The sequence below is a fragment of the Microcebus murinus genome, chromosome X (genome assembly GCF_040939455.1).
Source record: "Microcebus murinus isolate Inina chromosome X, M.murinus_Inina_mat1.0, whole genome shotgun sequence".
Taxonomy (NCBI): domain Eukaryota; kingdom Metazoa; phylum Chordata; class Mammalia; order Primates; family Cheirogaleidae; genus Microcebus; species Microcebus murinus.
The window spans coordinates 51,936,179-51,955,221 of record NC_134136.1 but is presented as its reverse complement, the minus strand read 5'-3'; positions in this window follow the sequence as shown (position 1 = coordinate 51,955,221).

Genomic DNA, 19,043 nt, shown 5'->3' with positions numbered 1-19,043 from the left:
CATTATGACCACAGAAGTCTTATCCTAGGATGGTTTAACATCCAAAAATCAATTAATGGAATAAATTATATTTTGAAATTATGTTTAAAAAGCCATAGAATCATTTAAGTAGATGAAGTGAAAAGATTTGGCAAAATTCAACATCCATTTCTGTTATAAATTCTCACAAAACTAGGAATACGAGGGAACTTCTTCATCCTGTTAAAAGAAACCTATGAAAACTTTAAAGTTAACATTATATTTAATGGTAAAAGATGGAAATTTTGTCAGAATCAAGTCAGGATCAAGATATGGATGTCTTCTTTCACCACTTCTACTCAAAATTGCAGTGGAGGTTCTAGTTAGGGCAATCAGGCAAGAAAAATAATTGAAGGCATCCAGTTTCAAAAGAAAGAAATAAACCTGTCTTTATTTGTAGTCAAAACGATCCTATATTGAGAAAATTGTATGGAATTTACAAAAGGAAGCTAGAACTAATAAATGAGTTTACCAAGGTGGTAGGATATAATATCGATGTACAGAAAGCAATTGCATTTCTATATGTTAGCAACAAACATTAGGAGATTGAAAAAGTCTTAAGTATCACATACAATGGCATCAAAAAATTAAAAAAAAAATAGAGATGCCTGTGAAGAAAAGGTGTGCAGGACTTCTAAACTGAAAATTGCAAAACATTGCAGAGGAAAATTAAAGAAGATCTAAATAAATGGAGAGATAAACACTGGCCATGTGTCAGACAGCTCAATATTGTTAAAATGGTAATTCTCCTCAAATTGATCTGTAAGCTCAACACACTATCAAAATACTGGCATAATTTTTTTTTTTTTTACAAATTGACAAGCTGTTTCTAAAGATTTATACGAAAATGCAAACCACCTAGGATAGCCAAAACATCTTTGAAAAAGGAAACAAAGTTGGAAGATTAACAATTCCTATTGTAAAACTTATAAAGTCTACTGTAATCAAAGTGTTGTGGTATTGGCATCAAGGTAGACAAATAGATGAATGGAATAGAATGGAGTGCAGAAATGTATTCACACATATATGAACTAATATTGTTGACAATGATAGAAAAGAAATTCAGAGGAGAAAGGATAGCCTTTTCAGTAAATTATGCTGGAACAGTTGTATACATCTAAGCAAAACACTAATTTTAATTCATAACTTATGCCATATACATAATTACTTTAAAATGGATCGTAGGCATAAATGTAAAACCATGAACTATAATTTCTAGAATAAAACAAAAATCTTTGTATTCTTTGGTTAGAAAAATATTTCTTTGCTATGAACCCAAAGACACAACACAAAAAGAAATGATAAATTGGACTTCATAAAAATTTAAAATTTACATTCTTTCAAAGATGATGACAAGAGAATATAATAACAAGTAGCAGACTGGGAGAAAATATTTTCAAAGCATATATTTAATAAAGGACTTGTGTCTAGACTATATGAAGAGCTCTCAAAAATTTAAGAAAATATATAGCCTAATTAATAAAATGAGCAAAATATTTGCACAGACACTTCACCAAAGAAGATATTTGTATTGCACATAAGCACATGAAACTGTGTCAAACACCCATCCACAAATGGCAAATAAAGTACAATAAAGAATTCTTGAAGAAGAGCCCCTAAGTAATCACCGCAGCAACAAAAATAAACAAATGGGATCTGATCAAATTAAAAAGCTTCTCAACAGCCAAGGAAACTATCATTAGAGCAAATAGACAACCTACAGAATCGGAGAAAATATTTGCTCTCTACACTTCCGATAAAGGTCTGATAACAAGAATCTATCTAGAACTCAAAAGAATTAACAAGAAAAAAATCAAACAACCCCATCAAGAAATGGGCATCAGAAATGAACATAAAATTTTCCAAAGAAAACAGAATAATGGCCAGCAAACATAAAAAAATGCTCAACATCTCTAATCATTAGAGAAATGCAAATCAAAACCACAGTAAGATATCACCTAACCCCAGTGAGATTGGCCTGTATCAAGAAATCCCAAAACAACAAATGCTGTCGAGGAGGTAGAGAAATAAGAACACTCTTACACTGCTGGTGGGACTGCAAATTACTGCAACCTTTGTGGAAAAGAATTTGGAGATACCTCAAAGAGCTAAAAATAGAAATACCATTCAATCCAGCAATGGCACTATTAGGCATCTACCCAAAAGAGCATAAGACATTCGATAATAAAGACATCTGCACCTGAATGTTTATGGCAGCAAAATTCACTATTGCAAGGATGTGGAAACAACCCAAGTGCCCATCGATTCATGAGTGGATTATTAAATTTTGGTATATGTATACCATGGAATATTACTCAATTATAAGAAATGATAGTGAGCTAGCACCGCTTATATGATCCTGGATAGAGCTTAAGCCCATTATCCAAAGTGAGGTGACACAAGATCGGAAAAATGCGTTCCACGTGTACTCGGCATCAAATTGGTACTGAATGATTAACACTATGGTGCTCAAATGGTTGTGGTGTTCACCAGGGATTCAGCGGTTGGGGGGGTAGACCCACATCTGACGGATGTGGTGAGCATTGTGGAGGGGAAAGGCATACCTCTAACCCTAGCTAGGGAGAGGCAAAGGTATAAAATGCAACCAAAATGTTTGTACTCTCATATTTTCTTGAAATAAAAAAAAACACAGTACAATAAAAAAAACTACGTATCTATTAGAATGGCTTAAATTTAAAAAACTCACCATCCAAGTGTTTGTTTTCAATGATGTGGTGCAACTGGAACTCTCATATGCTGCTGGTGAGAATGTAAAATGTCACAGCAACTTTGGAAAACAGTTTGACAGTATTCTAAAAAGTTAAACACATGCCTACCATCTGATCTAGTCACTTTACTCCTACATATTTATCCAAGAGAAATTATATCATATGTCCATACAAAGACTTGTACATGAGTGCTACTATCAGTTTTATTTATAGTAATCCAAACCAGGAAACAAACTAAATATCAATCAACAGGCAAATAGATAAAGTGTTGTATATGCACAAAATGTATACTACTCAGAAATAAAAGGAATGAGCTCTTTATGCATGCATGTACATGGATGAATCTGAAAATAATTATTGAGTGAAAAATTCTGATAAAAGAGTACATGCTTATTATTTAATTTACATAAAATTTTAGAAAATACAAAGTAATCTATAATGACAGAAACAAATCTGTGGATACCTGTGGACACAAGGGAGGAATTACCAAGGGGTACAAGGAAACTTTTGTGGGTCATAGATATCTTTTATGGATATATATCTTGATTGTTGTGATGGTTTTATGGGTGCATATATAGGTCAAAACTTATTAAATTGTATTCTTCAAATATGTATAATTTATTTTATGCTAGAAGCATCAGGACTCACATTCATCTTTATCCTAATTAGCAAAAAAGTGAGTCTGATTCTCATATAGTTCAAACATACATCCCCAGAATTGATACCAACCTGCCCTGATGGGCATGATTCATGCCATGTCTTTATACTGGAATCAATTATACTAGCGTGTTAATTGAATATATGACTATGTCAATTAGAGCCTATCTTGAAAGCATGAAATGAGGTTGATGCAGTCAAATCACATGGTTAGAAAATTTTGGGTACTGTTAAGATTGGCGAAGGGGATAATGAATCCTGGGTTAAAAAATGATTTTGAATGATTTAGGGTCTTTAAAATCTCAGAATTCCTCATAAAATTATTTTTAAGAGCTGTATCTTTTGATCTAGTCAGTATGTGTTGAGTTCCTGCTTATTTGTCAGGTAATATGATAGGCACTAGGATATAGCAGTGGTAACAATCTAGATCCTTGCCTTCATGAAACTCACATTCTGGTGTGGGGGATAGAGCATAATAATTCCACAAATATATATGTTAAGTAGTGATAATGGCTATCCTGCCTTTCTATATTTGATGCAAAGATCTAAATGAAGACACGAAGTGATTCATGTGATGGTCTTGGGGAACAGCATTCCAGGCATAGATAACAACAAATGCAAAAACCAGTAAATATAAGTGAAATCGGTTGTTTGAGGAAAGGCAAGTCATCATTGCGAGTGATGAGACATGAACCTGGAGAAGAGTAGTCACATATGAGGCTCGAGTGATATTAGGAGATATATCAGGTTGAGCCTTAAAGGCTGTGAAAACAAGAGTGAATTTTATTCTAACTGTGACTAGAAGTCACTGGAGCATTTGAGCAAAAGTGTAATATTATATGATCTGATTTTACTTTAAAGCAAAGATTGCTTAGACTATAGGAGGACAGGAAAGGAAGCAGGAAGATTAGTTATGATACATTGTTATAACCCAAAACAGAAAGATTATGGTGGCTTATACTAGGATGAGAGAAGTGAAGGTGAAAAGTAATTGGATTTGGAATATGTTTTAAAGTTGGAGAAGACATGATTTTCTGATAAATACAATGTACATAAGAAAGAAAGAAATCAAGTGTAACTACCAGCTTTTGGCCTGACCAACTGGGTGAATTGTGGTGCTATTTACTGAAACAACAAATATTGAGATAGGAATAGGTTAAGAGGCAATCAAGAGTAATGTTTTGGCCATGATAAGTATGTGATGATGGTTAAATATTCAACAAAAGATACTGAGTAGGCAGTTAAAATAAGTCTGGAAATCAGGATACATATAGAGTGCATCCCTAGGAGAAGAATTCTTTGGGACTAGGAGGATGTAGCAGTGAACAAAAGAAACAAAAAGCTAATTTTCATTTTATATTCTAGTGAAAATAGCCAATAGGACTACATTAACTAAAAAGTTTCTGCACAGCAAATGAAATAATCAACAAAGTCAAAGGTAACCTTTGGAATGGGAGAAATTATTTGCAAATCATATATCTGATCAGGGGTTAATATCCCCAATATATAAGAAACTCTTAAGGCCGGGCGCTGTGGCTCACGCCTGTAATCCTAGCTTTGGGAGGCCGAGGCAGGCGGATTGCTCAAGGTCAGGAGTTCAAAACCAGCCTGAGCAAGAGCGAGACCCCGTCTCTACTATAAACAGAAAGAAATTAATTGGCCAACTGATATATATATATAAAAAATTAGCCGGGCATAGTGGTACATGCCTGTAGTCCCAGCTACTCGGGAGGCTGAGGCAGAAGGATCACTCGAGCCCAGGAGTTTGAGGTTGCTGTGAGCTAGGCTGACGCCACGGCACTCACTCTAGCCTGGGCAACAAAGCGAGACTCTGTCTCAAAAAAAAAAAAAAAAAAAGAAACTCTTATAACACAACTTTAAAAGCCTGATTTAAAAATGCACATAGGACTTGAATAGACATTTCTCCAAAGAAGACATATAAATAGAAAACAGTTGTATGAAAATGTGCTCAAAATTATTAATGATCACTTAAATACAAACCAAAACTACAATAAGATATCACTTCATAATTGTTGGGATGGAGTCCAATGTTTATATGATACTTACCACATGATTTTTAAATTTCATTGAGGTATAATTGGTATTCAAAATCTGTACATATTTAGTGTATACAATTTGATGGGTATCAACATGCATACACTGATGAAACCATCACCACCATCAAGGTAATAAATATATCTACCCCTTCCAAAGGTTTCCTCCTACCTTCCTCCCTTTTTTCTAGTAAGAACACTTTACTTGAGACTCACTTTCTTAAAATTTTCAGTGTACAATATGATATTGTTACCTATGAGTATTGTGTTGTAAGGCAGATCTCTAGAACTTATTCATCTTGCATAACTGAAAATTCATACTCTTTGAAGAGCAACACCCCATTCACTCCTACCCCCAGCCTCTGACAACCACTGTTCTACTCTCTGATTCTGTGGATTTGACTATTTTAGATATTTCATATAAGCGGAATCATGTAGCATGAGTTCTTTTGTATCTGGCATATTTCTCTTGGCATAATGTCCTCTAGACTCATCTATGCTGTCTCATATGGCAGGATTTCCTTTTTAAAGGCTTAATAATATTCCATTTTCTGTATGTACTACATTTCCTTTACCCATTTTTCTGTGGATGGACATTTAAATTGTTTCTATATCTTAAATATTGTGAATAATGTTGCCATGAGGACTCTGAGATTTTGATTTCAACTCTTTGGGAAATATAACTGAAGTGGGATTGCTAGATCACATGATAGTTCTATTTTTAATTTTTTGAGAAACTTGCATACCGTTTTCCATAGCAGCTGTACCATTTTACATTCCCACCAAGTTTACAAGGGTTCCAACTTCTCCACATCCCCACCAACACTTATCTTTTTTTTAATAATAGCCATCCTAACCATTATGAGGTGATATCTCATTGTAGTTTTGATTTGTATTTACATAATGATTAGTGATATTGAGTACATTTGTATATAACTATTTTCCATTTGTATGTCTTCTTTGGAGAAATGTCTATTCAAGTCATTTGCCCATTTTTCTTTTATTAGCTTTCACAAGTTACATGTTTGTTTTATTTATATTTTATAGATTTAGGGTGTACAAGTGCAGTTTTATTACATGGATATAGTGCATAGTTGTGAAATACGGGCTTGTACTGTAACCATCACCTAAACAGTAGTGTACATTGTATTCATTAAGTAATTTTTTATCCATCACCCCCCTTCCATACCTCACGCTCTCACCCTTCTGAGTCTCCAGTGCTTGTTATTCCATACTCTATGTCCATGTGTACCCATTGTTAAGTTCCCACTTATAAGTGATAACATGTGGTGTTTGACTTTCTGTGTCTGAGCTATTTCACTTAAGATAATGGCCCCCAGTTCCATCCATGTTGCTGCAAAAGACATCATTTCATTCCTTTTTATGGCTGAGTAGTATTCTATGGTGTATATGTTTGAGTGTGTATATATATTGATGGTTTATCCATCAATGGAACTTAACTTGATTCCATATCTTTGCTATTGTGAATAGTGATGCAATGAATATATGAGTGCAGGTGTCTTTTGATATAAAGATTTCTTTTCCTTTGGGTAGATACCCAGTAGTGGGATTGCTGGATCAAATAGTAGTTCTATTATTAATTCTTTGAGAAATATCCATACTGTTTTTTTGGCGGTTGTAGTAATTTACATTCCCACCAATGGTGTGTAAGTGTTCCTATTCTCTGCAACCTCATCAACATCTGTTATTAGAGCTAATAGACAGCCTACAGGAGGAAATATTCACTCTCTACACATCTGATAAAGGGCTAATAACAAGAGTCTATCTAGAACTTAAAAAAATCAACAAGAAAAAAATCAAACAACCCCATCAAGAAATGGGCAAAGGACATGAACAGAAACTTTTCAAAAGAAGATAGAATAATGGCCAGCAAACATATTTAAAAAGCTCAACATCTCTAATCATTAGAGAAATGCAAATCAAAACCACAGTAAGATATCACCTAACCCCAGTGAGATTGGCCTTTATCAAAAAATCCCCAAACAACAAATGCTGGCAAGGATATGGAGAGACAGAGACTGCTGGTGGGACTGCAAATTAGTGCAACCTTTGTGGAAAAGAATTTGCAGATACCTCAAAGAGCTAAAAATAGAAATACCATTCGATCCAACAATGGCACTATTAGGCATCTACCCAAAAGAGTAAAAGACATTCTATAATAAAGACATCTGCACTGGGATGTTTATGGCAGCACAATTCACTATTGCAAGGATGTGGAAACAACTCAAGTGTCCATAAATTCATGAGTGGATTATTAAAATTTGGTATATGTATACAATGGAATATTACTCAGTTATAAGAAATGACAGTGATCTAGCACCTCTTATATTTTCCTGGATAGAGCTTAAGCTGGTCTTCCAAAGTGAGGTATCACAAGATCGGAAGAATAGGCTCCACATGTACTCGCCATCAAATTGGGACTAACTGATCAGCACTATGGTGCTTACATGGTAGTAATATTCTCCAGGGATTAGGGGGTTGGGAAGATAAACTCACAACTATATGGATGTGGTAAACTTTGTAGAGGGCAAGGGCATGCCTCTAATCCCTGCTTGAGTGAGGCAAAGTCATAAAATGTAACCAAAATGTTTGTACCCTCATAATATCCTTTGCCCATTTTTTAACCGGGCTTTTAAGTTGAGTTGTAGAAGTTCCTTATATATTGTAGATATTAACTCCTTATCAGATAAATGATTTGCAAATATTTTCTCTCATTCCAAAGATTACTTTTGACTCTGTTGATTATTTCATTTGCTGTGCAGAAACTTTTTAGTTAATGTTGTGCTACTTGCCAATTTTTGCCTTTATTGCCTATGCTTTTGATGTCATATCCAAGAAATCATTGCAAAGACCAATGCCAAGAAGCTTTTCCTCCTACGGTTTATTCCATGAGTTTTACATTTTCAGGTCTTATGTTTAAGTCTTCAATCCATTTTTAGTTGCTCTGGAGTATAGTGTAAGATAAGAGTTCAATATTTTTATGATGCTCACCATGTGTCAGGTACCATTCCAAGTTATTTGCATATTAATAAAATTTAATATTCACAAAATCCTGTGACATAAGTATTACGATTCATTTTCCCAATGAGGAACTATGGAACAGTATAGTTAAGAGACTTCCCAAATGTCACACTGCTAATAGGTGATAGAGTGGAATTTGAGTTGAGTCTCTTCCTAGAGTCTACATTCTAGGCCACCACATTATACTGTCTATTGTCTTAGTCCATTGAGGCTGCTCCAACAAAATACTGTAAACGGGGTAGCTTATTAACAACATAAATTTATTTCTCACAGATCTGGGAGCTGGGACGTCCATGATTAAGGCACCAACATGTTCCATATCTAGTGAAGGCTCTCTCTCTGCCTCATAAATAGCACCTTCTCACTGTGTCCTCACATCGTGGAAGGGACAAAGAAGTTCCTTAGGCCTATTGTATAAATGCACTGATACCATTCATCAAGGCTCCACCCTCATGACTTTATTATCACCCTAAAGTTCCCGCCTCCTCCTATCATAACCTTGAAGATTAGGATTTTAACATATGAATTCGAGGAGAAGGTACACAATTATACAGACCATAATACTGTTCCATTCAAAAGAGCAATAATTTATATATTAAATAAATGCAGATGTATAGATATAAGGACATAGTTTTATGTGACAGAGGAATATATCATATGTCCAGAAGAGGGCATGAAGGGAGAGTAAAGAAATTCACAGGTAATTATGCAGCAGATGCGTGCAAATTAGCATATTTATTCAACCCCTGTGACAACCCTAAATGTGAGATTATATTATTCTCATTTTCACATACAAGACCTACAGGTTGAAGGGTTGAATGGTGATTCACTCACAGGGCATAAATAGGAGGCCTTAAAACTTATAGTTATAACCTAACTATAAAGTAAATGATGGCATATTATGCATAGTAAGTAAATATGGTTCAAACAATGTGACTAAGAAGGCATAAAATTGTTTACCTTAACAACTGCACCTCACTTGATGCACAAATAAGAGATTACTAAAGAGTAACTTATTATTTTCAAATTAAATCACAGTGTTTCTTTCTATTTTCATAACACTAATATGAACATATTTTATGCAGAACAAAATCTTAAATACATGCATTAATGTAAAGAAAGTAAATGGAAGGAGGACTTTCAGCATGACTAACTTTTCAACTTCCTTCCCTGTCATTAGAATTGCTATGGTAATTTAACATTAACAATGACTTTGGTGGACAATTTGTCATTTACATTTGCTTACATTATTCATCCTGATTATACAGGTTTATCTTTGTTTATGCCTATATTATTTTAATGTGAAGAGAAAAATGCTCCTGATAACTTAGTTTTCTCTGCATCTGAATTTATCTTTCCCAGAGCATTTGATTTGAAATATATTTAGAAATACAGTGTGGTTATATACCAGAAAGATCCCATATTTGAGTTCCTTTTTTACATTCTATAAACAATTTCAAATATATACAGCCAAATTTAAAAATATATATCAGGTATGGCTTTATCATCAATATGATATAATACATTAATAGTATTTAGTCCATCCACATTTGGTTGTAACCCCCAACAATCATTCAGGGTTTTAAACTAATAAGAATCTTGTGATTTTATAAGTTTACAACATCAGAGTCAATCCAGAAGCATTCATTTGCAATAATATTTATTTGACTTCTTCTTTTAAGACAGAAACAATAAGTTCTCTGTGTGTGTATGTTTTAAAAGTTATACTCTATTTAAGTCAAGTTTTATTTTCTTTTTCTCAACTTCAGTGATATACACTTTATATATAATAAAATGCTCACAATTAGGTATGTATTTTTATGAACTTTGACAAATGAATACACTCATGTAACTACCACAATCAAAATATAAAGCATTTCGTTCACAAATAGTTAATGCCCTCCTGCAAACCTTCAAGTCATCTTTGACTCTTCTTTCTCACATCCCACAAGAAGTCCAACTACGAATTAAGTTTGCCTTATATTTTAGTATATTTATGAACTAACTATTCTCACCACCTTCGTAACTATCTGGGTCCAAACCACCATTATCTTTTTTCTGGACTAATGCAACAGCTTCTAAAATCGTCTTTGCTTCCACTCTTGCTCAGCCATCAGTTTATTCTCTATGCAGTAGCCAGAGTGACCCATGTAAAATATATGTCAGATCATGAGTTCAACACCGTTAATGGCTCCTCAATCCTATAAAATAATCTATATATAATAATACCTTACACAGTCTTCTTCCTATGCTACCATTCTAACTTCACTTCCCACCACTCATCCTTGTTTTACTTCATTCCAGCCACATTACCTCCCTATTGTTACTTGAACATGCCAAGCATGCACCTGCTTCAGGGTATCTGCACTGGTTGTTACTCTGCCTGACTTTCTGGTTTGCTCATTTCTTCAGATGTCAGCTCAAATACTTTCTTAGCATGGTGGTAATCTTTGACCACCCTCTATAAAAACATTCCCCTGTCACTCTTTGTATCCCTTTTCCTATTTTATTTTTCTTCATTGTACTTATCACCATTTGCCTGTTTTATTAATCTATTGTCTGCTTTCCCCATAAAATTTATACTTCAAGACTCTGATTTTCTACTGCTGGTATCCCTAGTGCCTATAACTATGTTTGACATGTTGGGAGAACTTGATAACCATTCGTTGAATGAATGAATGTGAAGTATTTCTCCATGTCTGCCAAGTCCATCTCCTGGAATACAGGTTAAGCTCTTCATAGAAAAGAATCGTGCCTCCTTCTTTCCACAGTACCTTATATGAGGTACATGTAAAGCACACACAAAGATACTTGTTAATTAGTTTCTGCATATTTTAAACACTAGTCTAGTTGGAAATAAAATTAGCTAGGAAATATTGATGCCCAATATTATCTTGAATTGATATTATAGGAATAACTAATGCACTTGATAAATTGTAAAATAGGTAAAATTTGTTTTTTCAGATACAACTAACACTGAACTTGCCACATAACAGAAACAGGTTTAAATATTTTTGTACAGCATTTAATTTTGAATAATTTGATTTTCAGAGGCTTAAGTAACTCTCCCAAAATCATAGCATTAGTACATTTCAGAACTGAAATTCTAATTCCTTAGCTCATGGCTCCAGATTTTTTAAACACATTTCTCCCTTTCATTGTTTCTCCTTCCCCAGACAAATGCTTCCTAGTTGTTGCCTCTGTCCTTCCCTTGTCCTTTGTTCTCTAATCCTTGCCACATCCCAAGAAGCATGCCATTAGTCACACTTTAGCTGAACTCTTCATCTTCATTAAAATTTACCCCTCTGTTGGCTTATTGTTACCCTTACCTAAGAGTAAATCACCACTATTGCTTAGTGCAGTAACTTCACATAACTAACATGCTGTTTTACCAGAAATCTTTGGTTATGTAATGAAATGGGAAATGACTGTGAAAGTCTTAGATACCAGGGCCAGACCAGAGAGTTAGTATTATGGTGAATTTAGGACTTTTTAATGGCCCCTGGCACACATCCACCATGGCAGGTGCTGGCTGTGCCTACTTTAACAGTAAGTTATAGGTATACCTACACATACAGATTGATACATATTTATTTTTATTTTAAACTAGGGAACACTGGAAATAAGGATTGTGAATTAGTAGAAAGATTAGGATTTTTCTTGACTTTCATCTCTAAATGGTATGAGGTGAATTTAATATGTAAACTTTAAGCCATATAAGTTCCTGGTGTACCATATGGACATGTAATAAACAGTTATTGAATAGCTTCTATGTACAAAGTACTATGTTTGACATTGTCAGAGATTAAAAATACTAATATTGTATAATTTGTGTTCTCAAAAATTCTTATAATCTGCTGAAGAAGACACAAATGTTTATGAGAATTAACAGGGAAGTGAATTTCATAGGACATATCTAGCTTCACGTTTAATCTATTCATTCAACAATATATTCTAAGTACCTACTATGTGCCAGGAACTATGCAGGGAACTGGGGATTAAAGGATAAACAAAACCCACCACAATTCCTATGTCATGGTACATAGAGAATAGTATGGAATATATAAATATAAAGCAAAGAATTATTTAAAAATGGAAAAGTTTCGATAGTAAATAAGTACTGTGAAAATGAGGCAATAAGAAGATTTTTATCTAGACAGGAATCTCAGGGAAATATTAATTGAAGGAAGGATAATGAATGTATGACCTGAAGGCTGAATAATGCTGACCATGTGAAAAAGGGAAAGAATGATGTCCCAGGCCCTCTGGCAAGAGGGAGCAATGCCAGTGTGGCAAGGGTAGAGAACGCATGTGTACATGATGAATTCAGACAGGGAGATGAAGCCAGAATATGTTGCAAGGACTTGTTAGAAATTGTATAAAGTTTCAAAATTAGAATAGCATTTTCATGATAAAGTGGAACCTCTTTAAAAATTCTATCTTGTGGATGTGACCTTTGTGGAATCTTGTTTATATATTAATTATATCAGTATATTACTCTTAACAATTAAGAGTAATTAATTGTTAAGTAATTAAGTTATATTATCTAACCACAGATAAAAAAATGTATTACTTAGTCTTTCTTATGCTTTCCCAAACTATATACAAAAAAGAAAGGTGGGTGTTTACAAAGATTTAGAGATCATTAGATAAATTTAAAATAAGAATTAAATATGAAAATAATTCTAGAAATAAATTCTATTATTTTAACATATTGGGATCATTTGCTTTTCTGGAATAAAGGCTCAAGGCATATTTGATCAATCTTCTATCTATGTTACATGTTCTCTGGTCCTCAAATTGCTCTGATTTTTAAAGAAACAAAAGACACACAAATTATCTCCTATAATACATACTTTTTGTTACTCCACTCCACTTAAAACTGTTTACTGTATTTAAGGTTTGACCAGTTTGTTTTTAACAATCTGTGTAAGACAACAAATGCATGTTATTTGAAGTGCTATTCATGCCATGAAGAGGTGCTTTTATATCTTTGCAAATAGGAAGTCCAAAGTAAATTAAATCCATGGTACATTCTTAGTAGTCTGCTTCAACCCAGACATAGCTGTATATTATTTTTCCATTATATTCATGATAAATACAATATTGTAGACATTTAACAAAAGAAATAGACTGCATAGGTCATGAATTATGCACATTATGCATTATGTACATCTGTAACTTCAGCAATGTATAGTTCTTGTTAACATACAGGGAACTATATAGGTAAAATATCCCCACCAGAAATTATAGCCTTGAGAGAGAAAATTGTGTTTTCTGGGTTCTGCATTTTCAGCTAAATAGGGAACAAGAGAGCAAGAGTAAGTACAAAGGCCTCTTTCTATTTAAATAGTACAATGCCTTTATTAAACATATACTATATCCAGAACCAATAGTATCTACTTTCCCAGTTTAATAAAATATTAAAGGGCATTTTGCAAAATCAAATTTTACTAACACAAGAAACATCTCAACATAATATTTTTTAAAATTCTTGAATAAAGGCTATCAGGTTTCTTAGGCTTACTTTTTTTCTTTTACATGTATACCTTGCTCAAGAAGCTTAAGAGATTTTGGAAACGCCAAAGATCAAAGAGCTTTAATTTTGTCAAATTCACATTTTTATTTTAACAAGTACATCTCCAATTCAATGTTTTTGAAATCATTCTATAGTAATCAGCACTTGAAAGCTAATCTTATTATGTAGTTTAGCTCACTGCAGCTATAATACTTCATTTTTCTTCAGTGCAATGGTCAAATTCAGTGTAATTACTTCCTATAACTAAAAGACAGGCTCTTGTTTGATATTATTGAGATATTTTATTATTGTTATTAACATTACATATGATGTTTTAAATATTCTTTTAAGTAATTTTTCAAAAGGCCACAACATGCTGTGACTTCTAAAGTATTAATTCATTAAGGTCATTGTATTTTGAAAAAAATCTCCAAAGCAGCACTTTATTTAATTTACTATAATTTATCTGAAATCAAAATAGAAATTGTTTTATAAAATCAAAATTATAAAAATGTCAGCCTATATAAGATTCATCAAAATACTAAAAGGTTAGCCTCTGTTATAGATCAAGTATGATTTAGTTCCAGCATTTATTTTGTTTATTACTAAAATCTGTATGTTTCTTTTGAGATTTTTGGTATATTTGAGTGCATGGAGAAATCAAATGCTATAGTTTATTATTCAGCATTCTTGTATCATTAGTGAATCTAAACCTCTGGAAAGCCTTAAATTCATGTGATGTTGGTGTAGGGATTATCCAAATAGTATAAATTTAGTATGTGGATTATGACAAATGGAACATATTTGAGAAGAAAAAGCTGAAGTGCAATCATTTGCAATCTGAAGAAAACTACAAAGTAGTAACACTCAAATAAAAATAAGATGATCTGAATAGAAAATTAGTTTACAATGTGATAAAAAGAATAGAACAGCAAGTACTTACTTCCCTCATAGTTTAATACAAGAAGTCTCTATTCAAGAGGGGTAGAATATAGGTTTGTCAAGCAATGAATTTGGCATGCTGTCAGCACTATAGAATGTGATGGAAGGAATACTGAGAACATTTATCTGCAAAATGAGTCTTTGGATAGTTAGGTCAGACTTTAGTTTCACAATTATGGAAACATGATGGTAAGAAATGGTAGATATCTAAAGTTGTCAAAATTTTAAATGTATAATTCATTAGAGCTTTGCTGTCATGCAACCCTCTATAATATAGTGTTTATTTGAATTTGGATACATATTGGAACTCCTTCTAACACTATTTTGTTACCAGAATTATCAACAAGAAAATCTTATCATTCATTAATTACTTTGCTGTAGCCAAAATACTTATAGAAGGAGAGATGTTGGCACAGAGAAAGAGTCATAGTTGCCCTCTATTATATTAACTTCAACAAATTGTGTTGTATTTTATAGATCCTTTACTTCTCTTGATAATTCTGTCGCAGATATATAATATAATCTATGAATTCATATGTTAATGAAGCTATTTCTATCATCATGCTGTACATTGGGTAACAAAAGTTCTAACCATACACTACAGTAAAAAGTAGTCTTCATTTATTTCAATTTAGATGTGTACATATCCTATGCAAGGAATAAATCTAGATCTCATTCTTTCAGAAATCATAAGGGCTGCATGTTAGGTCCCTAAGAACATGGTAAGATACCAAGAAAGAAGATACAGTGTTGATGCTTTTGCTTTCAAATTAATTATCAATTCTGAGTCATTTGATATCTAAGAAAGTTTTATCACCAAATGTTCACACTGAACTTTCCATCCAGTCCAAAATGCTGCCTATGGTAGATCTATAGATATTTCAATCTATTAGGAGAAATGGGTCTTGGTGGCATAATTTAGGATCATATACATTCATTAATCATATATTCCCAGTTAATATATTAGTATACTAATTAATATGTTCTCCACATAGGAATTACCAAATACTTAAAAATAGATTTCAGCAAAGTAAATAATATTAAACCATCTATAACTAATTTCTTTCTGCTTCTACATTTGTTATTTTAATTGTTCCAATGATCCTATTGTGTAATTATTAGTATCCAAATTTAAAGATGAGAAATTCAAGGCTTAGCAAAGCTAGGAAAATTCCCTACAGCCACACAACTAACTAGTGTCCTAGCCAGAATTTTTAATGTACCCAAATTAACCTATGCTTGGTATGTGGCCTTTTATGTAAAAATTAAATGCAAGCTATCTATTTTACTCTTTTCTTCATAATCATCATGATAGCAATCATCCTTGAGCTATAGATGTATACACATGTCATATATCAGAGTTTTAAGTAGCCCTATGCTCTTTTAGATTCATGTTTTACATTTTTCAGTGGGATTCCATATCTGGCACTTAAATTTTTTTTCTTGAAAAGTAATTCATGGTATCTAATTTTTCTTTATGTTTTTAATGTTTCCATTACTTTGGTCAATTTGGATAAAGAAGTTTAGCGGTCAGTTTATGAAAGGATCTAGCATTTCAATAAAAATGTGTTGTACAGGTGTTTAACATAAACCAAATTTCCTTGTGGCTGAGATTTTTTTCCTTGAACATTTCTCTCTTTATGACAAGAGTTTCTCAAACTTGGCACTATTGACATTTTACACTGAATAATTCTCTGTTCTATTGGGATGTCCTGGGCATTTTAGGATATTTATCAGCATGCTTGTCCTCTACCCAGTAGATACTTATACCATTTCCTCCTCCCCAGTCATGACAACTAAAAATGTCTCCAGAAACTGCCAAAGCATTCCCTCAGGAGCAAAAGCACCTTTTGTTTAGAACCAATGTTTTTGACAATGTCATCAAAGAAAAAAAAGGCCAGATAAGAATACTTCAGTACATTTTTATTCAACCCAAAAAGAAGGCAGAATCATAGACATTGCTTTTCTGACCAACTTGAAGATTTTAGAGTTGTCTATTGGATGAAAAGAGTTTTGAATATGTAATTATAGGCATGGTTTATATTCATCATTTTTTTGTTAAAATTCATCAAATTTTATTAAATTTTATATGAATGATAAAAGATTGAAAGATAGGAGGAAATCCCCATGCATTTGCTGTTTTAAAATGATTACTGTTATAAATAATATACTCAGTTGTGGTTGTACATTGCAGAGATTTCCCCCACCTTGTGCTCCTGTGGGTTAGATTCTATGCTTGGCCTAAGAAGGTATTTTCTCACTAGATTAAATATTGTGGAATAAAAAGAAAATATGTAAATATAAAATGCCCCAAAGCAAAAAATTAATTTTCAACACAGATGGGTTTCAGGAGGTTTAATGCCAAAGATTTAAAATATCTTGTGCCAGGGGGACTGTGTTTGCAACTGAAAGAAAATGTTTCCTGTATTACCCTCACAGAATGATGAGTTTCATTCCCAAAGCAGCTATTTGAAGGGTCATTTGAAATGAAGTGAAAATCATTAAATATCCAATTCCTTTTAGCCCCCACAGTATCATTAATTAAATCTGTCCTGCCCCCCAAAATTGAAAGAAGGAATGGTAGGTAGGAAGGTGGGTAAAATGTTTTATGATGTGAATTTTCCAAAACAGAAATTAATCACAAAACAGTAATTCTGAAGGTTTTATTCAGTGACAACCTTATATGAAGTCAATGGGAGTTGAATCTAAATATGAAGAAGCTCAATTCCCTTTCCATATGGTGAACTGATACCAATGAAGTCTTCCACATTTAGCCAAGAAAACCTTCTTGTTATCATCCAATGATGCATTGTCTCACACCCTTTCTTGGCCAATAAGTAGGCATTGCAGTATATGGAGGGATCAAGTTACACATTAAATAATGGATCCAGTCATTATCATCAAGGAGCTGATAATATGTAAAAGGTAGTTGAGAAGAGAGTATGGGGAATTGTTAGAAATACATAATTGTATTTTTCTCCAAGGGTACAATATATACCCAATCAATGTTGAAGTAAACTGAGAGAAGTTGCATAAGTTAGAAAACAGACTGAATTTTTCTACAATGACTTATACCCACATAAAAGAAAGTGGCAAAGGACTCAAATTCTTAAAATCCTTTTAAAATCTCAAGAAATTCCATTCAATTATTCAAAATGTGTGGCTTGGTCTAACAGCTGAAATGGAAACGGGACAGCTGAGAAAGCATCACATACATTCCAGAATTTCTCCAATAATCCATCATCTGTGTAAATTCACTTGGATGCTATGGTGCCATATTTGGTAAATAAAGCATGCAAAAAATAAGTACATTATTCTTAAAAACAAATTCAAAAGCATACCTGTAGTTGTGGCTTTGTCATTAGTTCAAATGATTCTCTGTGTAAATGTTCCTTTACAACTTGATTTGTAGCTGGACTTGTGCAGATAAGTTTAAGGGGGGCAGGCACTTCTTTTACAAATGTTTTACAGCCCCACTATAGCAATATGTCTAATCTGAGATGCTCACTTTCAAATGAGAATATATAAAAGGAGAGGCTTAATGACTGAACTCACAGGCCCAAAATATACCTAGTGAGAAGTTACTCTGATGGCTGTGGTTTCTTCTGCTTAGTGAAAGAATAACATTTTTTGGTGTTTGAATGATCCCAACATGATTGAGACACTTTATCCCTAGTCTAAATAAAGATTTATTATTTTATACTATACCATTCCCAAAATGTGATCAATGATAATGATATTTAGCACTGAAATTATTATGCATACATAATTATTTGTAAAAACTAAATAAAAGAGTAATATATGTTATATTAAAGCAAGATGTACTCATTTATTTTAGATGGATGTTATTTTAGACATAAAAATTACTCCCAATAAAAGTTTTGGTCAATTCAAAGAAAAAGCTAACTATATATATATATATATATATATATATATATATATATCTCAAAGGATTTCTCTCTAGTGAGAGCACCATCATACAAGTGAATGAGAAGGAACACTAGCAATGTAAAATAATTAAATGATATAATCTACTTTTCAATAAAAGTATATTTAAAATGTACAAAATATTCACATTGTGAA